Consider the following 23,184-nt stretch of genomic DNA (forward strand, 5'->3'; position numbering starts at 1 on the left):
AGAGCTGATGACATGTTCTGGCAGTGATGAGAATATAACACTATCCTGTGGTTATGAGCAATTAAAAAGTAGCTTGATGCCATTGAGTGAGTTTGGGATTCAGCACACACAAAAAAAGAAGTAATAGCTGTAAAGCTTTTAAAGAGGAAGAATACAGTGAGTAATTAAAAAAAAAAAAAAAAAAAGAGGCAGAATAATATTCTCAGCAGCTTTATGGTACAGGTAACTGACCCATTCCTTTACCTGAAGCTAAAAAATGAGCCTCGTGGAGAGAGTGGTTGTAATACCTGAATAAGTTCAGTACTGATATCAGAAGGAAATGGAGATTAATGAAGGATTCGTTACGTCAGGATTCAGAATCTCATCTCAGAAAGTAGGAGAGGAGCAGCTGTGGAAAGAAGATACAGTATTAACATTGTAAGTCTCAGTGCAGACATATGCAGTACAAAGAAATCTGTATGGCCTGTATGGCTTTATCTCTGATAAAGCATTTACGTCTGCTGTTACCTCAATCCTCTTTCCTGCATCACAGTATGCCTAAGGCAATAGGAGTGCACTGAGGCATAATGTGGAGTTACACAATGCAAATAAAGGCAAGGATGTCAAACAGAATATATATTAGAAGTGATAGTGTGTGTGATTGAAAGAGTGGATGTTTCCAACTGAAGGGAAATAATATTTCTTTAAGCTCTATGAAACTAGAGAAGAAATCAGTGATTCAGTCAGAGGAGCACTGTAGCAGATTGCTTTTATAAGCTCTTTCCAGAGCAGAATCACATATGGAAACAATTGCGGGTAACATGCAGTAAAATACATTCTGCGGAATAATCCCATGCTAGCAGAGATTGAACTAGACAGTTTAATAAGCCTTCCATCCTTAATTTCTTTCTGCCTATGATTCTTTCAGATGAAACCATTTAATTTTATGTCTTCTATAGCTTTAGAAATATCCAACACCTTCTGATTTACAGCTTGACTTGTGTATAACAAAGTCCAGGTTGCTTGGGAAAGAAAAACACCCTAATCATAACAACATATTTCAGATACAATCAACTTCAGACCCTCATTTATATTTATTTATTTGTTTGTTTACTGTATCTGTGGAATGAAATATACTGCTTGGAAATACTGTAGTGGCCAGCCTCCCTTAGAACTTTATTAAATCCTCGTATTGAGAAGGTGAAGAGAAGTAAAAATGATGTAAAAATATGATGGGAAATATAAGATACACAGAAATTGTACAAAAAACGTTTGGGTGAAACCAACCTCATCTTTTAACTGTGTTATTAAGGGATGGTATCATAGCATCAAATGGGCTGTACATTTTGGGTGGCTACCAAAGATTGGAGATGCTTCAGATGCCTTCAATGGACAATATGTAACTTTTGTAGGTTTGCAATATTTCACATGATGTGGATCCAGAGAAAACAGTCAATTTCTTTGGAGCACCTCTGAATTTCTCATCTGCATTGGGAATCATTGGCAAGCTAAATCTCTGATACCTGAAGCCCCAGACTAGCACTAGCTGGAAAAGAGATAAGTGTTTGGTCTCATCCCATATCTAATGTCTAGTAGACATCTAAATCTTAAACAAGAAGAATCACCTTCTGAAAATATTGCTTTGTTAACTATTCTAGTCTTTGAAAATGGAGACACATGTGCACTTCTGTAGGCTATTTCATACCTTTGTCTCTCATAAGAGGAATGTCTTCAGATGACCAAAAGTAAATCTTATCCTTCACTTTCAAATAGGTGAAGTCTGATGGGATGAATTTCAACCCACAACTGAAATACTTCCAAATTTTTCCTGAAAAAAGAACAGAGTAATTTAAGAAATGGTTAGGAAGTCTGAAGTCCGTGATAAAATCATCTTGGGCTTCAAGGCTTCAATAGCTAGCATTCTTGCCAGTCCAAATATGAGGAAAAATATAAAGCTAAATATTTATAATATTTATAAAAATCTTTCAAAAATACTCACATACAGGAGTACTGTTTGGGGAAGATACCTTATCAACAAGATAAGACTATTGACTGTTTAAGAGTAGCACAATAAAAGCAATTCATGTGAAATATTAATAGGGGAACTAATTAGAGATGAGATGGAGTGAGCTGTAATTATACCGATGTCAAACCTAAAACAGGAAGAAAAATGTCCCTTCCCCCCAACTAAGAAAAGTACTTGTGTTCAGCAGCATGCTGAAAGCTATACTTATCAAATGAAAGCATTAATAAGCAAAGAAATAATCTATCTATTTAAAAATGAGTACTCAGAATTTTTAGAAAGATATAAGGGGGAAGGGGAGGGAAGGAGGAAGAAAAAGCAAACAATAGGTTGGCTTTGATTCTGAAAATTACGCAACTTTCTCTTTTTAGTAGAATATAAAACAGTGTATGGACTGATAATGCATAATTGAATATAAATCAATTTTCATTCCAGATTCAATACCAAAATTTGCTTGGATATCTGAGAGGTTCTTTGTGAGACATGATTTTATCAATTGCAGATGTACCAGTAAGTTAGTTTCACTCTGAATGTCTAAAACCAGGCAAAGTAGTGTTGATTCTTCATGAAGTAAATATGCAAAAGGTAAATGACTGGACATATGATAGTGTGATTTCATCTATCTTTAAAAGTTTGCTAGATCTTATTTAGTAACCCACTTGAACCTGAATTGGAATAGTGAAATGTGTCTACGTAGGCCTGTCCAAAAGTAATATACCTATTTATTTCCATTGAAACTACAATAGAGACAAAGAGCACTACAACACTATTTGATAGAGGAAATTCTCAGCTACTGAACAAAATTTTTCAGTGCCTTCACCATCATTAGCCAATCCATGTGAAGGAACTGATTGAAACACTTCATTTCTTGGTGTGACAGCTGTGTATGGCTGTCTGGATCACGGCTTTTATTTCATGCCACTGTCATCACTACTGAAATGCACCCCCTTACTGTGCTGACATCAACCATTTGGTCTCAATAATTGTTCACCAAGCACTGATGAATGTCAATGGGTGCTTTTTTTTCCACACAGAGGGATTCAGAGAGACACCTTTGCTTCATAAACACTTCAATGTCAGATACCATTTTGTCAGACTACCACTCTGCTGCTGTCTGTCACACAGAAATAACATGTGTTGGAATACTGGGGGAAAAGAACAATTTCTACTGCCATCCCAGCAGAATCTGCCCCTGATGTCATGGGCCAACATAATAAAATAGGAGGCATTACTTTCGGAGCAGCCCTTGTATTATAGGCATAATCCTATGAACTACAGAACACTCAAGCTCTGTTCTGAGTAAGCAGCAAACAGTTTATTTTAAGACTGGATTTAAATCTTCAGTATTTGTAAGCATCATCCCTGTGGGGGCTGACAGCAGTGACTGCCCGAATTCACATCCAAGGGTATGCGTGCAGTGTGGGAAGTCCTTATTCAGTGTCCTGTGGGTTTGGATCCATTTGAATGGAATTTCAAACAGTGCATAGTCAAGAAGGAAAGCCAGCTTATCCAGCCACTTAGCAGCATTGATTGAAATCTTGGTGTAGGCACTATTTGAACTGAGATTTGCCAAATATAGATAGTATGTCAACTACTAATGCCAGAAATGTGTTTACAATAACACAGTGATACAATAAAAACCAAGAATAGAAGTTTTTACCTTAAGATTAATTTGAAAAGACTTTTAGAACTGTGTTTATTGCTGAACATATCCTAGGGATACATAACCCTTAACCTCAGTCCTACTAGACAAGGCACACGCTAACAAGCTGGAGGAACTCCACCTGGCCTCAGCATTAGGAACTTCATGGGAAAATAAATGTGGGATGATGTTACTTTTGTTTGATGTTCCAATGTGAAACACTCAGAGGCGGCATGCTCAAGCAGCTGAATTAGCAGTGGAAAAACTCAGTAATATGCTTGCATTTACACTCAGCTGTTTGAGTATGCTATTATTACATGGTGTACAATAAGATCCAGCTGTCCTCAGTGCCTGAATGTGACCCAATCATAAATTATTGTATAAATGGCTTGGATAAGGATCCTATAATATTTATTGGAAGAATACCACATTGGAATTGTGATGTTCATGCTACATATGATTTCATCTTCATGTATGGTACAGATGGTTGGTAATTTGTACTTCCTTTTTCCAGAATAGCAGATCAGAATTTGTGGCTGGGTCCCAGAATGAAGTTACAACTTCAGTGGTAAGGTAACAAATGAAAAAGACGATATATTTGTACTTGAAAATTATGTCTTTACCTTCATCACAGTACTGTGGTCCACCCATACTGCAGACTTGACTCTCCAGAGGTCCCTTCCAGCTGCTACAATTCTCTGATTCTGCATGAATGAAATCATTGCATTCCAGAGAAAGTGAACTGACAAAAAGGTAAGTATCATGGTTGGTTTCTTTTTCTCACTTCTGATGTGTTTGTACTGAGTTTTCTTTGTGATATCTGAAAATAGCTGAGATATGTGTGGTTTGGATGTTCTGTAAAGATTGGTTTTATCTTTCAGTCCTCTTAAATACACTAGTAATGTAAAACAAACAACTCAAAACAGATTTTCCAAAATAAAAAGCAGTACCCTGTGTTTCTTTTGAATTCAGTAATTTACTGCAACCCAAATCAAGTTCAGCAAGTTCTCTAAACCTGATAGAGACTGTTCTCTCTATAATGGTAATTAAGTTTGGACCTTGCAAAAATTCATATTCATAAATGAGACAGAATTATCTGGCTTCTCCTAACACCCTATGTTATTGTGCTGGAAACCATCTATTTCCAGTGCAGCAGTATATTTTACCTGTAGCTTACCAACCCTACATACTGTCTGCATCTGATATATACACTTCCATATTTAATGTTACAAATTTTCCTGTGGGAGTAAGATTGATTTAAGGTATATCTGCATCCAGAAAATGTAGGGGGTCATTGACCAGACTAATTTTCAAAGTGTTGCTACAATCAGACACGTGTTAAAAGGTTATTTTACTTACTGAAAAATTATGACTCCCCTGTTTTGAGACTTTTTTTTTTTTGAGAAGTAAAAAGCATCTCTCTTAATGCAAGAATGGATGTTCTCAATAGTAGTGCAGTTAAACCTTGGATTGTGATTAATCTTAATACTGAAAAGAATTTAGAATTATAAGCTTCACTATCGTGTTCAGGATGTAAGTAGAAGCAATCAGTGTGATTGCTTAAAATAGCCCGGTTTCCATTTTCCAATGGGAGTAGCATTCAAAATTCATCAATAGTGTGGGCATGTGTTACTCAGCCAAGTAATCACCATAGTCTTTTTAGGCAGTTAAAATTAAATTTCAACATGCTGTATTAAATTCTCACTAACAGAGTGTTGGACAGGCTTCTTATACAAGGAATGTAAAACGTGTTAATGAATAAATCCAAATGCAAACTCGTTATCTTAAGATGACATAGCAGAAGCATGAAAACAGTTAAGTTTTTTCCCTTAGGATGACAACTGCTCAATTATAAGCAGAGCACTGGAAGATATGCTTAGGAGGCAGATCTTTCAGATGAGCTAATTAAGAATGTTCTAGCATTTTTTGTGTTTGTATGCCCCAGTGAACAACACTATTGAGGCAGAGGAAACTAGGCAATTGTTAAGTACCATTCACAGATTGTTCAGGTGGTTAAGTTCGGTTCCAGGACAATGTTTCAAACTCAGCATAGAAGCATTTAAATCAGCATAATTTTAGAAGATAAAATAAAAAAAGCAAAAATCTCTTGAAGGCAAGTCGTACCACCTAAAGGAGAAATGCAGCTATCCTCTTTAAATTGAATGTACTCATTTAGAAAAAATTAGATTCAGTTAAATGTTTAAAGTAAGATTTAGAAACCAGAATGTTCAGAATACTTTGGTTTGCAATTCAAGAATAAGATTTTGTCTTTTTTTTTTGTCTATGCTACATTTACACTTGAAGCGTTGAGTCTTTCATATTAAATACCCATGTACTCATCAAAGCAAATCCCACTGCTTATGTTAGTCCATTATTTTCTCTCAATATTTTGCTGCCTGACAAGAACTGATTGATATCGTTAGAATGACCTAAAGCAGTAATCTCAGATGATGTATTCATCTGTTCAGGAGCTGAAAACACACCAATACAAACATTTTGTTTTGATAATAACTCTTTTTATTCTATCTTACGAGCAGTAATATTAACAATCATGTAACAGAGCTGCAGATCTATAGCGTTCAGTATACAAAATTTCACAGCTACCTTTTCCTTTGTCATATGAAAACTCAAACTTGCAGGGTAAATGTCTCTTTACTCTCTCTATGTATAGGGTAAGAAGGACGTATCTGCAATTAGATGGAAAACTGTCCAGAATATAGTGTATATATATGCATGCATATATGCATGTCATGTGCTGTACAGAGATAGAAATAAAAGCAATTGATCATTCCAGGAAACGTGTCAAAAAAAACATACAGGAAATTATACCATATATATGTGTTTTTTTTACTTTTGTTTAATATAGCAAAGTTAATTTATTCAGTCTTGTTTTTATTATCAAGATGCACATCAGTCAGACGTGCCATTAAAATTTAGTGGTTTTCAGAATGGAAAGAAGAATGAAGTCCCATTATTTGCCAGTAGTCACAGATCTACTTTGCTCATAGTATTTCTAAGCATGTACTTTTTATTGGCAAAGAAAGCATTTTGATTGGCTTGAAAGCTTAATATGCTCCCATGAACTTTTTATGACTTAATCATTAGAAATAAACTGCTTCATGATCTCTGTTACTTGATGCAAGTCTATTGTTTTTTTTACAGTTCACCCTTTTTCCAGGAAATTGAAATGTTTCACTGGCAAACCAGCAAAAATACTTTTGCAGTCATTTAGTAGCTGCAGAAAATAGCTTATCTGAATCAAGCTCTTGAAATTTAAACAATTAAATTTGGCAGTTTTCTGTTCTGAGACAAGCAGTTAACTAGTGTTGATGCTAATGAGACTCATTTCTTGTCCCTCAGTACATGGGTGAGTATTTGTCCCTGCAATATAAATTCCTCTAGTAGCTTTTGAAACCACTGAGTAGTTAGCTTAAAAAGAACATCTCACATATATTCATGCAAGTAATCAGTAAACTTTATGAAAAAAGCCATTTAGAAGACAGAGAATTAGTGTTCCTTCTCTAGAGGAAAAAAAATAATAATAATAATTGGACTGCTTTTATTAGTAGGTACCAGAGTCTCTTTTGAAGGGAGATGATTCAAGCATGATGGCAGAGGGAAGGCTCAGTCAAACCTTGGACCACTGTGGAACCAGGCCAAAGATCCAAACTGGAGAGTGCCAGGTCTGCCAATATGACCACAATTCTTATTGCAGTTAACAAGGATATTTTCCAGGGGGTTGCTTGGATCCTGGCAGAATTCCATGGACACCCCTGAAGAGCTAAAGTTTCCCATTCCTACCTTGTAAAAATGGAGAATTTCTCTACTAAGATACTCTTTTGTTTTCCTGTGAATCATAAGCCTAATGAAACAATGTTAGCAGATGAAATGGAAATTGTAGTGCAATTAAAATCTTAATAATGGAGCAATCGTGGGATTATGTAGGAAATCACCCAGGATCATGAAAAGAGAATAAAAGCTATTATAATGGCAAATTGCATGGATGTATGAGAGGCAATACTTCAATTCCTGATTTTACATTGAACTCCAGTTTGATGTCAGAAATTAATTCCTACTTTTCCAACTTCAACCCAAGTCCTTGTTTGGTAAATGTGAACTATGTGTAAGTATGGGAAAAATGCCACAGATTTGTTAAGTCTTGACATCAAATTTAAAGGAAGTGATTTGCTTATCTGCAATACCTATCACATTTTGACTTCATTGTTTCTGATGATGAAAAGTGGCAAAGGAAATTTGGTAGTCAAAATGCCAGGTGAGTCCAAAATAATGGAAATAAATTAATTTTATAAAATGGAAGAATTTTTTCTCAACTGTGGATCTTTGGATCTTTGTACTCTGTGGCAGAATCCTGTTAAAAATCTGAGGAAAAAGGTTCCTGAAAATGGGGAAGGTCTTCTATCAGTTATTTGCACCCATCGTTAACCAAGATTAGGCTCCTGTGGAAGTGTACCATGTGCAGGTTTGATTTCCTTTTAAAATTACAACCCTTTTGCCCTTTGTTTCTCTGCTCGTGGTTCATCTGAAGATACAAAGTCTTTTACAGAAGGCAGGTAATGAGATCACAAAATAGGAGAAAATAGACCATAAAGGAGATATACTGTAATATTGCAGCAAATGAGTATCTTCTTCCTAAAGATTTTATATGGCAGCTAGAGCTGCTAACATTATTCATGTATAAAGAAGATGTAGAAGTTTCCCAGAGCATCTTTAAGAGCATAGGCCATGTACTCTTCCAATAGCAAAAGTGCTACTGCCCTGTAAGAGAACACCATAACAAACATTTTTCTCTTTCAGTGTAAATACTGGGGATGGTTGGAGAAAGGTACCCAACAGTGCATAGCAAATAGTGACTCAAAATGGATGTTCCAATAGTGTATTTCCAAAAGATATTTCCAATTTTGAAAAGCAAAAATCTGAAGTAGAGGTGATTTGGATATGGATAAATATTTAAGTAGTAAATAGTTGTAGAAAGGAATATTGTGTTAAGAAAATTTTACTGAAGACCTCTATGGATAAAGCCTAGTGAAAGCTAGAATGCCATAAGTTATTCAATTTGTTTGTGAAGTGTTGTCAGTTGCTGAATGAAAAAGACGTTTAGGGCTTAGTCATAGTGATTCTTTTCCTTCTTGAAGTTAAGTAAAAGATAGGAAAGTTGTATTTAGCAAAACAGTTATTGAGATCAAAATGATTTCTGCGTATTTAGATTTTACTTTAAAAGGTAAGTACTGTGAAATGACCACATTTTTTCAATAAACATTATTCTGTTCTTATCTGTGACGTTTAATTAATTCATGACCAGTTTGTACACTCTTGCCATCTTATGTAAACTAGTGTAAAATTGAATGAAAACATCCAGCTAAAAGCTTAGAACCTTCAGGAACATACGAAGTTTTACTCTGAATGATTATGCTTGTGCCTGTCAGTTCTAAGGTATGTTAGATTAGGTTTGTTTCTTGTTCTGACAGTATAGCATTTTTAAGTGCTCAAAATGCGTAAAACAATGCACAGTGCAAGCAGTACCAACAACCTTGGCCCTTTAAAGCAGTTATGTTTTCATTAGTGAAAAAATATGGTCATTAGAAGATGTGCTACTAAATATTGGCTTAGGTCTGCTGTGAGATTGGAGAATAGCAGTTTTGTTGTTCCACTGCAGATTCCTTGACTTGACTTGTCCATTAGCTGTTTGATGTTATGGTTATTTGAATTTCATTTCAGAAGCAGCACAATAATTTTTCCATTGGGTCTTTTATCATGATAAGTTTTTCCAGGTTGGAAAATTCACAGCGATAGCAGTCCCTACTTTTTGGATTACTGTTTTTTCCTAAGCAAGTGATCTGATAATCTCTCTTTCCTCCAGCCAGGATGATTTGTGCTACTGTGTAATGAGAGAAATCCTGCATCTTTGGCTATTCATGGGTCTGAAATACAGCCTGCTGCAGCTGATAAGGTATAATGGGTTTCAGTGAGCTTCAGCACCTCTGAACTGAACACAGCAGAGATCCAACATGACTGAAGTTTCCAAGTCCAACTGTAAGGTAAACCACTGTATAAGTAATTCTGTGTGTCTGTGTTATGTTGTTAGTTACAATGCCACGATGCTCCTTTTTTTATATCTGAGGGTTCCTTCCATTCTCTAACATATGAAAAGAGTCTCACTGGATAATTTAATCAGGTAGAGTTAGAGTAGAAAACAAAAATTCATATAAAAAAAGTCTGAAATCAACTGAGATAATGTGAAAAAATCCACACGAAAGGGTAGAATTTGCTTATCAAAATCCTTTACAAGGACTATATAGTTTTATTTTACGTATCTTTTTACATATATATATTTTTACATATATATTTTACATATATATACATGTAGCAGAAAAAGGACTCATATATGTAGCAGAAAGAGAAGGAAATAGCTCCAGTCTTTTAAACATCCTGTGACTTCTAACTAGAGGAAAGAAATACGTGTTTGTTTTTATGATTTTGTTTTTCCAAAAGTTAAGGGAGAGAAAATTTTATATGGATAAAACAGCTAGACATAAATAAAAAAAAAAAAGATCCTGTTTTAGTAAGGAGTCCTATTCTGTAATCTATGCATAGGAAAATGGTTCATGTCATTTTTCATTGGAAACTAAGTACAGTTTTGAAGTAGGTTCAAGAGATATTCCATGGTCTAGATTATTAAATGTTAGAAGATGTAATCAATTAATTCAGCTACCCGCATGCATGGTAGAATAGGAAATGTTTGTTTAGATTCCAATTTATAGTTGTTTGTTTTATTATTTTACCCTCAGGAGGAAGCTTAAATGCTTAATTCTGCTGCTTTCCTAGTATTATACAAAGCACACAATAAAGCATAAGGCAACTTTGCCTGGTTTATAGTAGAACTTTTAATTAAACGTTTTTTCTTTGCAAACTGAATTTAAAAACAAAAATCAGCAGTAGGAGGCTTTAACTGCACAATGTCTCTTTTGAGTTACAGGCAAAAGCTTTAATTGGCTTTTATTGCAGGAGGATTCTATTGTAACCTCAGAGCCAGTGTTTGTAACCAGTATCAAAAGGGGTCCTTAGCACCACCAGGAGACTCATGACAGCTAACACACAAGCACGGTGGAGTGGAGAAATATGCAAAGAACTTCTTGGAAACAATGTGATTAGGTGTGATTGTTCTCCGAGATCTAATGCATGTTTATAACTTCAGCATTTATGTATAGCTTCTGTCTGAAGGCTAAGTATGCACCTTAGGTGGAGTGATGCCCTGTGCATCCAGCGCCATTATAAAGAATGCTGCCTCTTCATGCTACCCTGGTCACTGGTGTAAAGAGATTGTTTTTTTCCTATTTTTTTTTTTTTTTTCTGTGACAATATCTTTTTATCATTTATATCTAAGGTCTAACTTAATTTGTTGAGAATTTCTACTTTGTTGTCTTGTCACTTAAGCCTTTCCCAAATACTAACAAATTATCTCAGCAGAATTGTTGTCAGGGGAAATAATTTATTTGCACTTTATGGTTTGGAACAAGGCACATCAGAAGCAGTAAATACCTTTGTGGATCTGGTGTTGTGTTCAGTGTTCTGTGAAGTGCCACCTCTGGTACCCAGACAGTTGCCTATGCCACGCAACTGCTGTTCTTGTGTTAATGGCTTTTGTGCTATTGGGATGTTACATTAGTAATCAGGCAGAAGGAATACAATTCAGTGAAAATTCAAACTTAATGGACTGAATTGTGCTTGGACTGCCTTAGTTAGTGTGTTGCAGTGTCTGCAGTCAGAATTACATTTGATTGTGTGAAAAGTGCATGAAAATTCAGCTTTGGCTAAATTTTGAAGCTACCTGTCCATTGTTTGGTCAAACAACTATATATATAGTATATGTAGAGAATATAGACACAAGATGAAAGTCTTTCCCCTTACTTAACTTGGAAGTCCTAGATATATCTGTGCTTTATTAAAAACGTAGCTGTAAAGATTTTGACTAGGGTGAAATAATACAGGCAAATAAAGCAAGAGCCAGAGACAATAATTTAGAAGCAGGGTACTCTGTCATGGGTGTTCTAGGAGCTGAACCAGGAAATATAGCCTTATTCCCCAGAAACATGAGCCTAATTCTTACCACATTCCTAACCTAATTGTGCACACTGACCGGTTCAGCTGTGTTTCAGACAGACAGCTAAATGTCTAGGCATGGCTGTGGTTTTCTTTGTTTTATTCTATCTGATGTGAGCTCAGTGCTTGATAGTGGACTTCTGGGTATGAACCTCATCTTCCAGTTTTTGCAATATCTGGATTTTCAAAAGATTTCTTCTGGGTCATGAACACTATATTTCTACCATCCTTTAATATAAAAATGTTTGCATCCTTATTTCTTGATGAATTACTCACTTGTTAAAAAAAGATAGAAGAAAAAAAAAAAAAAAAAAAAAAAGAATGAAATGTGTTAGAGATTTCAGCACAAAAGCAATAACCTGGATCCCTCTAGAGGCCATTTGTGTAATATTTGGTAGGGAAAAAGAATTAAACATGTCTCTCAATTCTCTGTCCGCAGATAAAGGAAGCTTATCTATCTCCTATTACTGCATATTATCTTGCCAGCAGGTTTCTGTTGGGTGGTGAAAGCTGTGTAATTATTGTACTTGTGCTTTCTTAAACCAGCTCGTACCTTTTGCTGGGTAATACAGCAGTTTCATGGTACGTTAATTCAGAGTCTTAATTCCCCTATGCACGTTTCCTCAAAGATTGTTTTTTATAAAAATGAGTGTTTTATGCTAAGCACTAATCAGTGCACCAGAAGGAGAGGTTTCCATTTGCAGTAGCATTGTCAAGGAACTAATTAAACCGGACAAAGGGATAGCATTGCTTTCCCATGTGGCCTTTGTGGGCTTGATTCTGATCTCAGGTATACTGACATTACTCCTGAGTGTTTGAAAAGTCAAATGACTGTAAAAGACACGACGGGCTGTCATGGTGAGGAGAACCTGCACACAGTTAGCTGAGGTGCGAGTAGTCTGAGCAGAGAGGAACAGTCCAGCACAGCAGGGGGATGAACTGAACTTTCTAAACTCTTCTGGGTTAAAAGCAGTCAGAGCACGATTAAAGGAGAGCACCTCATTGATGGTGAAACCCACACCACTGAACACTGTCTGTGAAAAAGTTTCCACATCAGATGCTTTCTGGGCCTGAGAGCGCTGTTACTGCAGTGGCTCATTCAGGACAGTCTGCTTATGGAGCTGTGTGCATTAACTTAAGCAACAGAGATAACCCCCATTTATCAGCAGTTCCTGTGAAACAGCAGGCTGTAAATACAGGGGATGAAGTGCTGGCAATGTTCCATAATCTGTCCTGGATTGATTGAAAAGCTTTGCTACAAAAGCATCAAGCCAATTGAGACAGCTAATCAGAAAAATCAGTGTTTTTATAATGATCAAAATTAATTGAGCAAACTTTGTTGCTAGTAATGTTTGCACTTCGTGTAATTTGAGTTGATGGTAGATAGGTAGTTAATGTCCTCTAAAATATTTTTTAATTCAACTTTGATACTTGTGCTGTTTCTCATAAAAGTTTATCATTCCTTTCTCCTTTCTATCAGTGTTATCACTATTATTCCACCAGATCATGTTAGGTATTAGAAAGTCAATTTTAATTTTTAATGAAATTAATGCCCAGAATGCTATACTTTTATACTTCTGGCACAAAGCAAAATTGTTTTTGATCATTCATTGCATGCAAAATATCCCATGGAATGCCATGAAATGTAATTTCATCCAGATGAGTGAGCACTGATGAGGTGCTTCTGAAGAAGTGTTGGGTAAAATCACCATCCATGTTCAACTTTGCGGCAAAGGTGACAAGTATAATGTTATGATGAAAGATAAAGATGTGGGAGAATACTCATAAAGGCAATTTACAAAACATTTTACGAAAAAGCAGCATGTTTTTATGCAGCATTACATTATCTGGGAAAAAAATCTTGCATTCATCATGCACTACAACATGCAAAAAAACATAGATTATGCATAATCTAGCTTGGTATCTGCACTGAGCCAGAAACTATTGATGGTAGGGAAGAGGTTTCAGTGGGCTTTGCATCATTCTTCACTCTGCTTTACCACTTAGCTAAAGTGCCACTTCAGATTTTTTGTTGTATACTTCTTCGAGGTAGAAGTTTCATTTCAAACCAGGAAATATATCTGAAAGGAGGTAAGTTATCACTACATATTTTTAAGCAATGTAATTCTTTTGTTCTGGCTTGATTGACCAGGTAATTGACTTATCGTTGCTTACTTTTGGCTCCTTAATTAAGTAGGAAGCAATAACTCATCTGCCAGTAAGTGGAGCTCTTTGCTAGTCCAGGGCGGTCTTCACCAAGAACATTTTTTCTCCTTTTCCTTTTTTGTTCTACAAACTGTAAAGTTGGTATTTAGTTTTTCTTCAGTCCTTTTGCAACTTCCACATTATGTTCTACTTCTGTTCTTTGTAAATCAAGCAGATTATAAATTAGTTTATTCCCATTTACATTTTTTTCCTTTTCTCTTTGTCAGCCAAATGTTGTATTCATTCACCCATCCCTTAAAATAAAGGGGAGCTGTTAATACTTTAATTTAATTTTTTTATTTTTTTAAGTATTGGTATTTTTAATAAAAATTGTGCGGATTGCTATACCAGGGATTTGGGGAAGATGGAACGGTTTCCCGTGCTTTTCAGACTGTGGACTCATTACCTACCAATGAACATTTGTAGTAACGATTCCTTAGAGTGAAGCATGTCAACCCATTTGTACCATGATCTACTTTCTGGTGTTATAAAAGAATTACTGTGTGATATGGTAAAGGGTCCATTTCCATGAGAATTGCTCTAAGAATCAGCTATGTTTTAACTTCTTTTAAATTCCAATCTATCTGATTGAGGAAGGATTGTTAAGGGAAACATAAAACTTTCCAGTCACATATAGTATGAAGAAAATGGTATTTATCCAAATGATATGTCAGGATTAGTTTTCTAACCTAAGCACTCAAATGAATCCTCAGTAAATATTGGACTGAACATAGAAATATTTTGCTAATCTTGGAAGTATCCTTCTTTATGTACTTTATTAATGTTGAAGTCTTGTTTATTTGTGCTGTTACGTGTTTTACTTGGTATGTTTCTCCATATATCCTGCAGTTTGTTTAACAAAAGTATTATTATATAGATTGGCTATTGTTTTGTCAGCAAGCTCTCTGAAGGTGCCTCATTTTGTGCATGGTATGCATGTTGCAGTGCTTGCGTTTGTTCCCTCTGAGCCTGCCAGCATTATTCCTGCCCCACAGTTCCAACTAGTATTGCTGTCCTATTTCTGAAAGAAGAGCAAGACTTTTATGGCAATCAAAAGTGCTAAGTGTACATCCATGACTAAATAAGGAAGGACAGGAAGATGCATTATCTCCTTAAATGCTCTTGTGTTCTTGCTGGAAACTGCTCTTCTCCTGCTGCAGGGGCAAATTAAGCTGGGAAATTCACTTCACCTTGGAGATGACTTCTGGTAACTCCATAGCTTTGAATTGAATTGTAGAACCATAGAATCATTAAGGTTGAAAAAGATCTCTAAGATCATCTAGTTCAACCATTTACCTACCACCAATACTGCCCACTAGCCATGTCCCTCAGTGTCACAGCTCCACGTTTTTTGAACACCGCCAGGGAGAGTGACTCCACCACCTCGCTGTGCCAGTGCCTCACCACTCTTTCTGAGCTGTTGTTTCCAGTATACAGCCTGAACCTCCCCCAGCACCACTTGAGGCAATCACCTCTCATTCTGTCACTATTACCTGGGAGAAGAGGCCAATTCCCACCTCACCACAGCCTCCTTTCAGGGAGCTGCAGTCTTACTTGTGTTAGTAGCAACAATGTCTAGAAAACAGGAATACACCACCATCTCCATTGTATAGGTGAAGGCATAGACGGTAAGATACATTAAGTGAATTGCTGGAGAGTTGGAAATGTATTCAGCTGTATTGTGCCCAAATGGTATTTCATCAGGCCTCTCACTTTTGCACTTTTTGAACTTATTGATGTTATGAGCCATAGTCAGCTTTCCTATTCTTTCATTGCCAGGGACAGTGTTCTTTGGAATTGCTTTGTAATCCTATGTACTTGGCCAGACCTTTATAGCCCTGGGAGACAGATTCAAGCAGAACTCAAAAACAGATCTGCTTAGACTAAAGTCTCAAATTCTTTAAAAAGGGAAAATTATGAGAAAATGGAAATTAAAAGGATTTGTAAACCAATGACATTTGGCTATGACAGTCTTTGCAAGATGTCTTTTTCTTCTCTGATTAGTGTTTTAGCCTCCACAACTTTCTGAGCTGCAGCAAATCTTGCAGGTCCCAGCTTCTAGCTCAACCCACACTGTCCCTAAAGTGTATTTAAGCCTTTCACCTGAATTTGCTTAGCAGTTCTCCAAAAACTGTGCTGCTTCCTCTCTCTTTCCCCTGAGCCACTGACTTCTGAAAAGTACAAGACATACAATGAAGAACACAAAAATTTAGCAGCTTCTTCTACCTCATATGGGAAGGTAGAAAGGATCACTGAACCTGAAGAAAAAAGTGTTCCCTAGACAAACAATGAGAACAGCTCTCCAAAGCTATGGGGAAGCTGTGAAATGAAGGGGAAATCCTGTACTTTTGAGGTGAGTGACTCACACCAGCTTTCAGCAGTACCTTCACTCCCTGTAACCTATTGTATTTCCTGGCTTCTGCAGAAAGCAAAACTCACCTCTGATTTCCCTCAGGGACTGATAGTTTTCCCAGCACAAAGACCTACTTAATTTAGCTTTTAGGGGCTTTCATTGGTGCTTTGAAGTCTCTCTCCTATTCAGAAAAAATACAGTTGTGTATCTCTGCAGAATCACATCGTTTTACTGCTGGTACTGCGTAGTGAGACTGCATTTTAGATCACTCTCAGGCAAATCTGGCTTTTACTCCATATAAAAGAAGGGTCTCTCATAAACTGTAGCTCAGTTCAGAAACATGCTCAAAGACTTTTAAAAGCAAGGGAGGCAGCACATAGTTTCATTCAATCAAAACAAAAAAAGGAAACAATGAATCTATCCTGAAAGATCACTGTATCAGTGCAATAAACCTCAGGGCTGCCGTAACTTAAACCCTTCTCAATTGTGTGTGAGTTTGTTAAAGGATTAGTGAAAGTTAATGAGTGCTTGCCCACAAACTCTTATCTTCATAACTAATGCACCAGCACTTGTCTCAGAGCATTAGAGTAACATTACAGCAAACTGTGATTTATTAGGCTACAAAGCAATGTAACAATTGCCTAGAATTGATTGGGTTTTTTTTTTTTCCTTAAAAGAAGGTGCAGCCATGGTATCCAAATCAGAGCCCCTGCTCAGGGACATGATTTAGTGGATGGTTGTTAGAGTTAGGGTAGTGTGGTTAGGTCATGGTTGGACTCAATGATATTTAAGGTCTTTTCCCACCTGAGCGATTCTATGATTCTGTGATTCTATACCATCTAGAGCATGCTGGATTTTACAACTATATGTAAAAATGCACTGTCAATTTACATGAATGTCGCAGGTGGTGTCAAAATTCATTAAAATGAAGATGGGGCAAACTGACAAACTGCATATCTGTAAGTCTGACCAGGGAGAAGTGTAGCATAAACTCTAATGATACAGGGCAGAAACTGCAAACAAAAAGTGCTTAAGTGGTATGGTGTGTCATTGCCTCTTTCTGCCATGTTTAACACCAGAATAACACAGTTGAATTGAACTGGTAAGACAGAAAATGGAGCTATATTCCACAGGCACCCAGTGCACATAGAACTTCTTAAGACAAACTCACTTTGACTTGAGTCAGTTTTGCAGGCTTAAATTAAGTAGAGGATTATTTCGTAGTTTAACGTCTCTATGTTGCAATCAGGCCTGGAGAGTGTCTCTCGAATGTCTGAATCTCTGGAGCCATCCTCAATCAATGTGCCTGCAAGAGAGAGCAATGCTGACAGTCCTCATTAGCATTAGCAGTCAGCTCCAACATGTCTGCTCATAACTAGCTGCCAGTGTAAGCGCTTATATGAAGTACACACCATACAATAACGCATTCCATAGGACAGAGGTAAACCCCAAGAAAAGGTAAAATAAACAAAGATATGAAAGTGATGAATTATTTTGTCACTGCTTTTATTTGTTGTGATGTAAACAGACCTCAAGTAGTTTAAATGCACTGCTTTGCTAAGTAGTTTGATATTTAATGGTTGTTTTTGTGGGTTGGGCTATTGACTAAGTGTAGTCTCTGGATGTGCTGCAATTGCTGTCTGAGAGAAAGATTAATTCCTACGAATAGCTTCTTCATACTGTACAAACCATGGTAACAGGTAATTGGGGTCAACTTTGGTTGCCCTATTGAAAATTTTAATGTGAGAGCTTTGAGTAAAGGCTTCTTTCTGAATCTCTTGTAAAAATAAGTTTACAGCAAACCTAATAAAATAGCAGGCAGCATGAAAGTTAAATCACAAGGGAAAGTATGAAAGAGCTAAGTTTCTAAAAGTTTTCCAAGAATATAGTGGAGTTATAAAGAAGAGGACTGCACTAGCCTCATATATAGTCAGGTAAAACTATTCCTGAAGAGGTGGAATATATTTAACTTAAAATTTGTGCGTACTTCTGGAGAGTTCTGCTGCTTCAGTGGTGGTTATGAAAACAGGTTCTTAAATAGGCAGCATGAGATCTACTGCTAAACTCAACAAAAGGCATTTTTTTTTCTATTGCAGAGATGAGACCAAACCTGGTATTTTTAAATTACACGTAGTAGATTGAAGGGCATAGGCAGGTAGATACCTACATCCATGGCTGGCTGTCTTCCTTCTGTCGTATCATCTTTTAAGCAGTAGCAGCAGTTTGGGAAAAAGAACAGAAAAAAAAGAGCTTTTCTTCTTTTGGGAAGAGAGAACTAATAAATGAGCTCTTTCTGCCTTCCTAAGTGTTAGGAATGCTTTCAAAGCATTCAGGGCAGAGGTGTGGCCCAAGGGGATCAAGGGCTTTCAGAAGATGGCAGTGGCATGCAGCCATCTGTGAGCACCAGAGCCCTCGAGCTGCAGTCCTACAGCCCAGCTGAGAAGTGCCTCTGCCAGCAGTGCTTTGCTTCTGAGAGACATTTCCTTTAGGACTTCTGTGTCGAGATTAAAGCTTTTTGCACCTTTCATCTCAGCTTGCAGAGCTGCAAAGAATTAGTAGTTAAGACTCTAAACTGCCTACAACGCTGGAAAATATCAGTTCTTCTGAGCAGTTTTAATGCAACTTCCTAGGGTGCCAGTGTTGCCACGGTGATGATGTAGTAGAGCAGAGAGTGGTGAAATATTGGAATATATATTTTGGGGCAGATGGCCTGCAAAATTGCACTTATTGTGTTTGCCCCTTATAAATTAATTGTTGTTGTAGAGCAAGTGGCTCTTTGACTGCTTTTGTGTATGTCTGTGCTTTTGTTAATGTGAGCTACAGGAACTTCAGACCTGATACTGCAAACCTGCTTAGATGGAAATACACCCCTGTTTTGCATTTAATTTCCCTTTACATTGAGTGAGTAAATGAGAAGGCGTATTTGAAGAGAATGTAGCATCTCAGGAGGTGTACAGACCAGCTACCAGCATGAAATCAAAATTCATGGGTAGCATCCAGCAACATCAGGACACCTTTTGCATGTGTGGTCAGTTTATCTCTGTGGAGTATATCTGTGGAGATGTAGGAGAACCATATTTCCAGATCCACCATACAACTTGACGTTCATCCAGAAATCCTATATACAGTTCATGGGGAAGTGTCACAGAGAGTGATGGAAGGGCTAAAAACACATTAGTCCCCTAATAAATCTACTTGGAAAATGGTTAGGCCTCATCTGATCTGCATAGTTCAGTACAGCAGTTCCCTGGGCTGATTGGATTTGCAGTGCCTCCAAATGCAAACACAGATCATCACTGCTGTCTCAGGGGCTCAAAGCAGAGGCACATTCAAATTCTTAGTTCTCAGTTGCAGCCATTTAGGGTTTTTTTAAGATTGTATTTATTTTCTTTTCTAAACTTTAATAACATTGAAATTTTGAGAGTTAATCACCCAGCTTGAATTCCTGGAAGTTTTCATTCAAGAATGACTGAAGAATGTTGATGCTGTGAAATCAGACCCACAATCTAAACAGAGGTCAGTTTCAAGCATCAGAATAAGTATCTCTGTCCATCTGGGTATAACTCATGATCTTTTCCCTCCTTTCACTGCAGTATCAAATCCATCCTCTCTCCCACAGTCACCAGAAAGCCTTTGAATCACGTAGCAGGATCTGTCCTATTGTTGTCCAAAGACACACGTAATGTTATCAGGAGAAAAAGGCTGTTACTCACTCCTGGCTCAGAGTGAGTGGGGTTTTTTTGTCACTGCTCTTGTGTTGTGCTGTAAACAGCCCTCAAGTAGTTTAAATACACTGCTTTGGTAAGTAGTTGATATTTAATCATTGTTTTTGTCGATTGAGCTGTTGAATAGGTGTCGTCTGTGGATGTGCTGCAACTTCCATCAGAGAGACAGATTTTACAGCCTTAGATCTTCTGTTTGTCTTTCACTTTAGAGGGAACCCTTCACAGGGAAGGCAGCCCAGGTGTCCAGACCCAGCAAGCACAGCGCTTTCATCCGCTTTATGGGAGCATGACCAGCTGCAGGTCATACATGTCTGTCTGGGTAGGTGTGTAGACAGTAACAGGCATTTGTTGGATTGACAGGCATAGTTGAAACAGCAGAGTAACACGGTCAGCTTCATTTGTTTTCTGCCTTCTGAACGTGGCCAGGAATAATATGTAGTTTCAAGCTTTGGGGTTGTACTTTTAGCTTGGTTTTTTGCTTGTTTGTTTGGATTCTTTTAACGGAGGAAAACAACATTTGTACAGTGTAGATACATTTTGAAAAACCACAATAAAATGAAAGAAAATCACAATAATTATAAAGACTGACTAAAGGTCAAAGATAGGGTTGGTCATTGTCATCACCCAAGCTTGCTCTGTAGTTTTCCTGGGATGCGTCACAGCTCCTCAGACTTACACTGGCTGCTATTTGTCCTGTTTGCGTGATTGTCTTTCTCCATGTCTCTTTCTTTTTTTAGAAGTCCTGAGTCCGCAGCTGCACAAAGAAGTGACAGACAGATAAACATTAAGACTTTATATTGAACTTAGGGTTGTTTTTGATCTCTAGTTAGGCTGAAGTAATCAGACCGAGTGTGGAACTTCCAATTTTTTTGAGTTTTGTTATAGTGCCATTTTTACCATTTTTTAAATGTATTTTTGGACTGTAATTCCAGGAAAACAAAGTCTGCAGTTCCTCTATCATTGGCTCAAGTGATCTGACTGGAGAATCCGTAGAAGTGCCTTAGCAGCTAGTACAAAAAAGCACACTTAGGCTTGTTCAGACTTTGGTGTATGGGCTTTGGATTATGACGTAGTTATTGGATTCAACGTAAGCTTGTGATCAGATAGTATTACCTTTACATTTTTCTGTTCCATTTATGAGGAAGTACATTGAAGATCAGGCTGTGAGGACACTTTAGTTCAGTGTTTATTGAAATAAGAAAAATACCAGCAAAAATTTTATCATTCTGATCAAACCAGGATTATGATAAAAAGTAATTGGTTATATGTGTTACCCATTCTGTATCATTATAAGATTATGTAGAATGAAAGCAAGAATTTTAAAGAACTTGAATGACAGTGAGTATAGAAACTCATAAACCAATTTAAATCTTCAAACAAATAAAGAGTTGTTCTGACATGCTCCATTCTGAGCAGTAATCAAGTAGTACTGCAACTAATCACTCTGACACTAAGATCTATGCAAGAGAAAAGTTATGCAGGATACCTCCCACCTCCATCCAGAGCCAGAAAGCTTGGGAAAGAGCTGAGCATTGGGACATCCTCACTTGTGCAACAGCAGCCAGAAGCTGGAAAAGAAGAAAATGTTGGCACAAAGTGTGAAAGTCAAACTGAAGGTTCAACAAACAAGAGCTTTCAAGTGAAAGCAGGATCCCCACCAACCACAGGGCTGATACAAAATGGAGAGATGAAGCTGTTGAAGTGTGGGCTGGCTCTCTGATGGGAAGGCTGTATCCTTTCTACCCATGCTTCACTAGAAGAGCCCGTGGTGTTTTCTGTAGTTTGTTCTATCCGTTTCTTAAATGTCTCTACTCTAATGAGGTTGTCTTTGGCCCAATTAAGTGAAACGTTTCTTCTTTAAGAAGTCAAAGCCAACAAACAAGAAAACCAGCAACTAAAACCCACAATAATAGGATTTAAAAACAAAACCAAATGAGTTTATAGTAACAGACTGGCTACTAACCTTCCTGTACACAGATTCTTCTGATTTATTTTTGGAATATGGCACTAAGCTCTGGATTTCTTCATGAATGCTTTGAGAATTTTACTTCCCCTGTCCTTTATTACAGGATACAACGTGCCACAGCTCTCAGATCTTGTTTCCTTTCACTTTCTACCTTCATTTGAAAGACTTTGTCCTCCTGGCTCTTCTGCACTGTATTCCTTGGCTGCTTACAATTGTTTCTGTGTGCCAAGACCTTTTCACATAATGTAACTCAATCCATGTGTCTACTTCATAAAATTCAATACAAATCTCTGGCACACGCTCTCTCAACATCCGCTGCTACTTCAGCATTTTTTGTATCATGCATTTTTTACAAGGCTTTTGCAGCTCTGCATTTTGGCAATCAGAAATAAAAGCAGCTTCTTTCCTGCTATAGATTTCCAAAAAAGTTTTGAAGTCTTGGTTTCCAGATTTTTCATTCAAAGCATGGTGATAATCTGGCAGTTAAAAGTTTTGTTTTCCTAGTTCCTCTTGTTTTCCACGTGAAAGCTGAAGGTTTGAAGATAAATGTCTCCTTTTAAAAAGTGTGGAAACTCCAGAATTTTGCCTAAATTCTGCCCTAATCCAGTTTATTTGAAGTGCAGGTGGGATTGGAAGCTTGTACTTGATGTTCTTCTGCCTCTTACTTGGTAAGCTGTGTGAGACAGCTGAAGAAGTACTGGTGGGTTGAGTGTTGCATTCGTCCATCACATTTCAAAGAAGCTCATCTTGTGGATTCAGAGATCTGCCAGCTTTCTGCTTTTGGTTTAGACAGAAAAACCACAGCAGTGTTCAGCTTTGTACAAGTCAAAGTTTATTCAGTTTCCTTATCTGAAGACTACAATTTGCTTTATGTGCTTGTGACACAAAGCTATATTTTCATGCATCCTTGTTCTGTGACCAAATTCTGTAAATGACAAAGATCAAGCAGTAAAAGGCCATGTGCACAGTGTTCTTCTACTGCACTAACTCAGAAAAACTGAAAGCTGTAAAAACTGAGCTAGAGAAAGGAGCAGTGTGGAAGTATGAGTGCTTCCAAAAATATTTAGTGAGAACGTGTTTATACAGTAAATTAATTTCAAACAAAAGCAATTTATCTTGTCTGGACAGTCACATGGAATGTAATACTAATGAAGTAGAAAAACAAGAGCAGAA

The 23,184-nt window shown here is 37.1% G+C and overlaps 2 long non-coding RNA genes across 2 annotated transcripts in view; one reads left to right on the forward strand and one right to left on the reverse strand.

The window, feature by feature from the left end:
• LOC128082195 (uncharacterized) overlaps nt 1-23,184 on the forward strand; it is a 472,145-nt gene that overhangs the window by 396,795 nt on the left and 52,166 nt on the right. Inside the window, exons 8-13 of the long non-coding RNA XR_008207583.1 lie at nt 1,392-4,217; nt 4,303-4,397; nt 7,211-7,327; nt 9,523-9,700; nt 19,757-20,364; nt 20,783-22,559. This is a non-coding gene — a long non-coding RNA (uncharacterized LOC128082195). The remainder of the gene's footprint in view (nt 1-1,391; nt 4,218-4,302; nt 4,398-7,210; nt 7,328-9,522; nt 9,701-19,756; nt 20,365-20,782; nt 22,560-23,184) is intronic.
• LOC128082196 (uncharacterized) lies at nt 20,361-22,104 on the reverse strand. Its single transcript, XR_008207584.1, has 3 exons — nt 22,009-22,104; nt 21,532-21,613; nt 20,361-20,799 (listed from the first exon to the last, which is right to left on the reverse strand). It is a non-coding gene; the product is annotated as an uncharacterized LOC128082196 (long non-coding RNA).

This window comes from Tympanuchus pallidicinctus, unplaced genomic scaffold, assembly GCF_026119805.1.
Source record: "Tympanuchus pallidicinctus isolate F22 unplaced genomic scaffold, pur_lepc_1.0 scaffold22, whole genome shotgun sequence".
In the NCBI taxonomy this organism is placed as follows: Eukaryota; Metazoa; Chordata; class Aves; order Galliformes; family Phasianidae; genus Tympanuchus; species Tympanuchus pallidicinctus.